This window comes from Sparus aurata, chromosome 17 (genome assembly GCF_900880675.1).
Source record: "Sparus aurata chromosome 17, fSpaAur1.1, whole genome shotgun sequence".
NCBI classification, from domain to species: Eukaryota; Metazoa; Chordata; class Actinopteri; order Spariformes; family Sparidae; genus Sparus; species Sparus aurata.
Window position 1 is genome coordinate 14,120,156 of NC_044203.1, and position 8,885 is coordinate 14,129,040.

An 8,885-nucleotide genomic window follows, 5' to 3' on the forward strand; every position below is an offset into this window, starting at 1 on the left:
ATGGCCTCTAGAGTGCAGTTCAATTTGGGATTGCACAAGAAAAATCAGTAGCTTAGACCATGAACCAGTTGTGCTTAATAGCCATGCATGTGGACATTCTGCCATTTTGTTGTTTGAGGGCAACAAGGCACCGAACGCAAGATGGACAAACTGTCCAAAACATGCATCGGGAGCACAGGTTTTACAAAAAAGGGAAATACAAACTGAGGCAGACTGAAAATACACGCAAATGTGATGTTGAGAACTAAATGTCACCATGAAAGCCGTGCTGCCGAAAACTAAACAGCACCATCTTGTGTTGAAGTCTCCAAAAAGTCATTTTGACCACTGTGACAATTGTTCCTTTTCTAATTAAAACCCTTGCATTTTTAACTGTGTGTTTGTGTGTGCGTGTGCGTGCTCGTTCAGTTTAGTTTTTTTTTTCAAAGTAAAATACATAAAACAAGCTGTAAGCACATAAATTATCATCTGTAGCCGCGGGCCAATCCTGACCGTATCAAACAACAGAATGTCAAAAATGAATATCTGCCCTTTTAGCATGAAACTGGCATTAAAATTATCTCGTCGATCTGTATAGTCAAGGGCGAAAAGCTTAACTTGTTTGCCCAGAGGACCGCAGCGTCATATAACTCACGCTCTCATGTTTGAGGCCGTGATTGCATCCTTTAAAGTGAGGCACGTCGTCTGCTATCTCTGTTCCTTCACCTTGACAGAAAGGACTCATTAATGTCTGCCTTTAGGCTACGACTCATATTAAAAGTTACGGCTTTGGTACACAGTTTGCAGCAGACGCATTTTCATGCAGCAGCGGCAGCATTACTGTTGCCACCCACCCGCCCAGTGCTGCGTCTTCATATCACCAAATGATTATCTTCTCATAAGCACATGGTCTAATAGAGCCTATACCCGGGGGATTTAGATCGCACTGATTAGTATTGTGTTTATGTGTGTGTGCGCGTGTGAATGTGAATGTGTGTGAAGGGCAGACAGCTCTCCTTGGTCAAATAAAAGACAATTTGAAAGCAATATGGACTGAGTTCGAGTCTATTTTCTGTCCTGCACTTGTCTTCATCTGACGGCGCTCCACTCGGAGCAGGGCCGCAGGTTACATTTTGTTTTGCATATGGAGTTATTTTTACCACTCATGACCCTGAAATGTGAGCAGTATGGAAATGATTTAAGAGGTTCAATGATATGCAAGCTAAAGCAGACAAAGAACACTGGGGGAAAAAGGGGAGCACTCATCCCTGTGCAAGCCCACATAATGATTCCCTTTCATCTGTGTTTGCTCAATAAAGGCCATTTTTTATTAAATCAATGTGACAGTAAATGAGACCCTATGCATCAGTGCAGGTCAGCCCATCAGAGGAGAATGAAAAACCAATAATGCATGCTGCTGACATTATTATTTTTTTTTTTCGAGATTGTGTTGCTCATCAGTATTTTATCCTGCCGTAAAACCACACAAAACTCTACTGTCTGTCCTGTTTGACTCGGCGCGGTGCTTGTTTCCGAGTCTTCCTGGATCTCTCTCTTGTTTTGTTGTTGGATGATGAATCTGAGGCTTGGTCTGAAGTGTAGGTTTGTCACTTTTTCTCATGTCTCTTCAGATAACTTGCTCTGGAGCCGGGGCACCGACTTTGCGCCTGACTGAGCTTGCTGCGACTTACAGCCTAAACAAACCTCGCTTCCACAGCAGAGTCAATTAGACGAGCCGGGGCTTGTGATTTGTGCCACTGACTTTTTTTTTTTTCACGAAAAACTATTATTAATGATTCTCACATTGCCAATGGAGATGCATTTTTATCTGAGCTGTAGAAGGTCAATGGAAAGCTTCAAAAACACTGAGCCATAAATGTCCCCCGCAGGATTATTCTGGCCAGTCTTTAATCCTCAAGGTGTGTTCTGGTTGATTTGGCAACACCTGTGTTAACTGTGGTATGATTAAGAAAGACATAATACTGTAGCCTTAGAGTTCATTTCACAATGACACATTTAGTCATCCGCAGTGCAGAGAGGAAACACAACTTCAACAGCTATTCTGTCAGAAATACAACAGAAGAAGATAAGTGTGGTCGTAGTTTCACCCGGACTGATGTAAACTAGATGACCGGCTCTGGCTGCTCTCCTCCTCCAGATGTTGTCATTTCATGAGACATGTGAGTGAATTACATGCAAAGTGTGCGTGAACTGGGCAAATTTTGTCTAGCATGGAATTGCATCATTTCCTGTTAATCCCTGCATTTCCATGCCATTTGTATCCAGCGCGGGAGTGGCAGACCCCGCCATTGCTGATGCAAACACTCTCGTGGCTCTCATCATAGTAAATTACAGCCACACAAGGCAGCTATTTACAGCCAAAAACCCAACTGCACACTATTTGTCTTCCTGGAGTAGCAGACTCCACCGCTGACAATGCATCTAATGGAGGAATAGTATCAAAAATTGGTTTGATGTGATGAAAATCTGAAGCACAACTTTAAGTTTACATTGCTGCATTGTTGTCTCTGTTTGTAGACATTGATTTTTCATTGACAGTCATATGTATGTGGTGACTTAGAGTTGCCTTCTTACTCACAGAGCTTGTATGGCTCAGGCCCATGTTGTCCAACACAATCTAAAACTGTTAAATTATCTGGATTATTGGCATGAACTGAACTCAGCGTTTGTATCCTATTTGATAATCAAACATCAGTTTAAGTGAAACATGTACATGTACAATGAATCTTTGATTTTATGCGAGAACTTGTGAGAGCACCGACAGCTCTGATGCCACGCTGCTGCAGCCTGATCACGTGTGGGATTGTTGATATCAAGGAAGCAGATGGAGATGCTGATAGCCCAATTCAGACCACCATTACTGTATCCACTAGGTGTCAGGCCAACGTTATGCAAATTTCAGAGTGGTGAAAAAAAAGCTGACTTTGTCCCCTGTGACTTCCAAGAAGCTATCAAGGCTACTCACAGCCAGCGAGTAAACACAACAGATGCATTAACTGGTACGATGAGAATTGTTTCCCTGTAATTTTGGCTATTTTTAGGCCGGGCGCAACACGGTATTTTCTATAAATACAAAAATGGAGGCTATTTATCCACCCAGATATCTTCAGACTGGTTCTTAACGCTGCAAAAACCTGCACTTTGAAACGGCCATTTACTCAGACACAGATAGCCAAAACAATTGAAAGAGACAGGGAGAACCATGTAATAACCTCTCGAGTCAAACTGCCGTGGGGTATTACTCCCAGGCGCGGGGAGATCCATGCTAGGCAACTCTGAGGGCAGTAATCTAGCTTTGATGGAGAGGCGTCCATGCGCAGATCAACAAAGAGCGAGGGGGAGAGAGGGAGGTTTGAGGAGCAGCCTACAGAGACAAAGACGGAGAGATAGAGAGAGAAAGAGAGAGTTGGGTAGGGCGGTTTGTGGTGGGAAGGTAAGTGTTTGCGTGTGTGCGTGTGTGTTTTTCTGTACACACACACATGTTCACACAGGGATGAGGTCTTAAAGGGCTTACAGTTAGCTGCTTAAAATTCTTCTGATGTAACCAGCACATGCAGGACATGTTATTTGGGAAGAAAGAAAGTGATTTGTAGCAATGTAAAGAAACGGGGATGCGGAGGAGGAAATGCTCAGCGTTTACTCCCAGGGTTCCTCTCTTGTTGGTGTGGCCGCCGTTCGGCCGTCGCCACTGTGCAACATGGCAGCTCCAGCCTGTCTTTATGTCTGCTCTAATAGAGTCAGCGACGTGGTGTGAGTTAGCGGGGGGTGTTTGTGGATATGTGTGTGCCTTCGTGTGTTCTATATGTTGCTACATGTGTAGGAGAGAGGAGAGAGTGTGAGCGTGTGTGTGTGTGTGTGTGTGTGTATGTGTGCGCGCGTGTCTGTGTGCGTGCAGCAGATATTGATATTCCACTAGCAGCAGAAGCTGAAGCCAATGTCTTTAAAGTGTCAGCCCTCAGCAGCCAGCCAGGTGTACCCGAGGTACAGAAGAGAGAGGGCGAATGAGGAAAAAGGGAGTAAAGGGAGCGAGGTAGAAATGTAGAGGCCATGAAAGACAGCAAAAAATACAAAGGCAGAGGAGATGAAGAGACAGACACAGAGAGGGGAATGCACCACAGAGAGAGGGCGAGGAAGGGAGAGAAAAAATGTCGAGACGGGAGGGAGAGAAAGAGCACTTTGGCAGGTTTTCTGGTGGTGAAATTACTCAGATGTCTTTGAAGGCCTCTATGAGTGTCTTCGCCCCTCTGTATTCTGGGCGTCACGCAGACAGACAGAGACAGACAAAAGGGAAGAGAGGGATGCAGGGCCAGGCGGTGGAAATGTCAGGTTTCGAAACAGAGCAAACGAGTAGCTTTAAAAGGTGCGTCTGGGTCAGCGAGTCCATCGCCATCATCAGGGCTAATTCACAAAGACATGAAACTGCATTGTGTGCCATGAAATAGACAGCAATCAAAAGTGCTATAGCTGCTATAGGGGTTTGATTGTGGCTCCGCACTCATCGCAACCATACTCAGCAGGTAAACTTACTATGTTCAGCCAGACTCTGTCTAGTATATTATTCTGAAAGGTAAACAAAATATGCTTGAATAGAAGGAGCAAATAGTGGCCATCTTCCACAAAGCTTCAGATGGAAAAGACAATTTCCCTTCCTTTTAAAGTGTTTCAGGGATGACTAGGACTGTTTGTTTAAGTGAAACTCTCGCCAAATGCAACCTAGGCTTTTTTTGTGAGTGAATATTAGTTAAACCTTTGTGTAAAAGCATAATTACGATGGAAGAGGCACTGACAAAAGATTTTCCGTATTTTCGTTTTTGGGTCAAGCTCATTTTCTCAGTGCATGAAGCAGTGCATTGCTCGTAGTATCTCCAGGGTCTTTACACATGAGCACGAGCATTGAGAACATTGTTTGTGTACACACAGTTTGCTAAAAAGAAAGTTTTTCGAACAACTCACCTTAGCAGTAGCTTGTTCTGCTCCCAGTCGTCATGGCAGCCGAGAAGTATTGATCTCAGAATGCAACGTCACTTGGAGGAGAGTTAAGTTACCGCTACTGTCTATTCACACGATCCACGCGATATCTCACGTGACTTTTCCGGCTTTTGATTTTAGTATTGTTTCTTATATGAGGCTCCTTTTTCAACTTGAAGGTCAATATTGTTTTTTGCTAACGACAAAACAATGAATTATCCGTGCATTTTATGGAACTAAGCTTTAGGAGCGGTCCACCTTAACTGTCCTCCATGTTACATCGCATTCAGAAATTGATACTTCTCACTGGCAGGACGGTGGCGAGTGGAGGACACATCTGCTAACGTGAGTTGTCCAAAAACTTTCTTTTTAGCAAACTCCGTGTACACAAACAACGTTCTCAATGCTCGTGTTCACGTGTAGAGACCCTGGTGATACTACGAGCAAAGTTTCCTGTTGTGTCGAGCCTTCTTAGTGTTTCAAAAATAGCGATGCTAGTGTAAAAGTGCCCCTTGCACTGAGAAAATGAGCTTGACCCGAAAACACAACTACGGTAAATCTTAAAAGTGCCTCTTGTGTCGTAATTATGCTTTTACACGAAGGTTTGATACATATACATTCACAAGAAAAGCCTAGGTTGCTTTTTGGCGAGAGTTTCACTTTTAAGCAGTCCGATATATATTTTCATGTTGATGAAATGACTAATGAATGATGAGAAAGACTCTAGGCTCGTAGTAATGAAGCTACAAATAAGTTATCACCCTACTCTGCAGTTCCCCTAGGATCACTAAATCCATTGTTTTGGTGTTACAGCCGGCAGCATTACTGTTTAGGTTCACCGCTGTGGCTCTCATTGTAGTCATTGCCAGCTGCATCAGACAGCTGTTAAAATCCGCCGCACATCGTTTACCAGGCACCAGAAAGCTGGAGGAGTACAGGGTGATCTCCTCAGTGTGAGGTTTTAACAAAGAGGGACCAAAACAAGAGACACTTAGGCAGGAAGGACGAAAAGAAAGCTTTATCAACATAAATCAGAAATCGAAAGTCCAAAAGTCAAAATGCAAGAAACATAAAGGCAGGTGGCAAAAAACACACAGCAAGTATGAAATAAATTGAGAAATAAAGAACAACAAAAACTAAATGAAGTACAAACCAAATGAGCTCTGGGAATGCAGGCAGGAACACGAGGAACAAAGGAGACTCAGGGCTGACCCGGGGAAACAGAGCGGACGGACAGAAAACTCACAAACGCAGTCAAACAGGGGAAAAGAGCGGGAAAAGGACTAAGGAAATGATATGCAAAACACGACACATGAGGGGAGAACTACAAAATAAAACAGGAAATAATCCAACCAACAACTCAAATGAGACCATGACACTCAGGAGCTCACGTACGTGTTCACAGGATCCACTGTTTTCACGCGTTCATTGTCTGCGTAGAAAGCCGCGCCAAAACTGAACATTGTCGGGTAAAAATTAAGACAGGCTTGTTTGTTGACGAAAATGTCTTCAGTAACTGCTGAGCTGATTTTGTAGTATAAGAAAGAGTTATCAAACGAGCGGCCGTGTTGGTCCGGTTGCAATCGGGTGCAGCCAGTGAGTGTTTACATGCTTGTCGGAGGGTGTAGCCCGTTTACAGTATCTCAGGCGTGCGGAGCAGGGCACCGCGTGGCCTCATGTCGAGTGACCAGAGACTGACCAGAGACACAAAGGTCAAATTTTGGTTACAGCTTGCAATATGCTTCTACCAAGTAGCAAAAGCCTCAGTTAACGCTGGTGTAACCTCCATCTCTTTGAAGAAGTTTCACAGAGAGAAGTGCTCCTCGCTCCTTTTTCTGGGAACATGTTGTCCTCACTCGCGGACGAAACATTCACACCTGGAAGCCGTCCAGCACAACCACATCTGGTCCGTTGGCCACTGAGCAGTTTGGGGAGTCAGGGCCTTGCTCAATGGCCCCTCAGTGGGGGTAATGCAACAAAGCATCACTTTCTGATGTACAACTTTATATTCGTTGAAAAGAAAACCTCATAATGCCAAGCTCTCTCAGGCCGACCATTTCTGATCTCTATCTTATCATTCTGCTCTCCTACTCCTCCTCATACCACATCTTATCTGTGAGGTTTTCAGTATGTTATCATTCTTGCCCTCACAGCACCCTACACCCCCCCATCTCTTCCTGGAAACCTATCACGCTGCTATTCTCCTCCCTTATTCCTCTCTTCACTCGCCACTCTTACCTCTCCTATCATCGCCCTCCCTCGCATCTCCAAACACCGTCCGCTTTAATGGAATGGACTTTAGTGGCGGATAATGCGAATCTGGATGATGATTGTTCTGACCTTGTCTAAGATGGTGGCGTTCTGTCAAACCAGCACCACTCGGAGTTTCCGTATGGCTTCACTTAAAAGCAACATCAGAAGCTAATCTTCTGAACACTGATAAGACTATCTGGAACAAACACTCCAATGAACGAAGCACGCCTCCTACTAAAGCACCGTTCAGCCCGAAATCTGTTTTGGACACATGGCTGCTCGGTGTTCCAGCAAACACTGGCTCAGATTCAGCTTCTCAACACACATTCTTTACATCTGAGGACAGCAGGAGCAGCGTGTAGTAGAACAACAAAAGCGAGAGCAAAAATAAGTGTTCATAAAGTCCACTGCCGCGTTCTCCCGCGGTCAGAATCAGCCTCCTTGGCCTCGGGAACTGTTGTGAAGTTAGCTTCGCTGACTGCACTCAGCTCAGTGAACTGTCAGTGGACCTACATTTGCGATTTTGTCTCATGTACTTTTCCTCCTGACCTCTACGTGCGTATTTGAGGACTGATAAAACTGGGCCACAAAGGAAAACAGCACAGATAATTGCTATGTATCTAGCAAAATTTGATCGGAATAACTGAGTGGCAATCGTGTCTGAGCTGAACACTCTTGCTTTTCCTCTGCTCCATCCTCACGTTGAGTTCCGCGCTGACCTTGACCCGCTGCGGGAAAGAAGCCATATGCTGACAAAGATATGGTTTACGTAACTGATGTGTTTGAGGTCGCCGTTCAATAAAACGGAACAAGACTGCTTGATCTGGGAGGGGCATTGTAAAAATGTCTTGCTCAGAATCACATCGAAGTTTCTGTAAAGTGAGATGTCTGGTTCAAAGTGTTGTGGAACATCACAACTCTCTGCCTATGGCGAAGGACAAATACTGGAGGTCTTTTTCATCCTGTCATTATAAGGAGCAGCTGGCACTTGACTCAACCTCAGATATCAACCCCGTCTAGAGAAACTGGCCGCAGATAAGCACATGTAGCAAACATATGTGCTGTATAGTAACAAACTGAACGTTTATCAAGCATTGTCAAAATCAGACGTGCTTGACGAAAGGAGGCAACTCAAACGAAAGCAGACTGAGAGAAAAATAAGGAGGTTGGGGGAAAAAGGAGCAGAGACAGTAAATACGGGTTGGACTAAAAGGTGTAAAGTGAGTTTTGAGACGGATTAATTAACCATTTAACATGAAACAGTCTGTTCCTGGGTTTAAACCAAACATAACAATGACACTTAATTCTTGTTTTATATAATGACTTGGCGGTGCTCCATAGATCACCTGGTAGAGCATGAGCACCATTTACTTCGGTTCTAGCCCAGGCCGCTTTGCTGCATGTCATTCCCTCCCTCTCTCTTACTCTGTCTCTCTCTCTCCCATTTCCATCACTGTCGTTCTTTGAGCAAAAAGCCTAAAGAAAAAAAAAAAAAGATATAAAAAATGATTTGGCAATGTATCCACAGGGCTGGGGGAGATTTCCGTGCGGTAAACCATGTCAGTAAGTTGTATGAGACAGGTGGACAGGACTGGGGAAGGTCAGTTGTCAACAGGGGGACAGGAGGATGTAGATTTAATCTTTTCGACAAATCTTGTCGCATT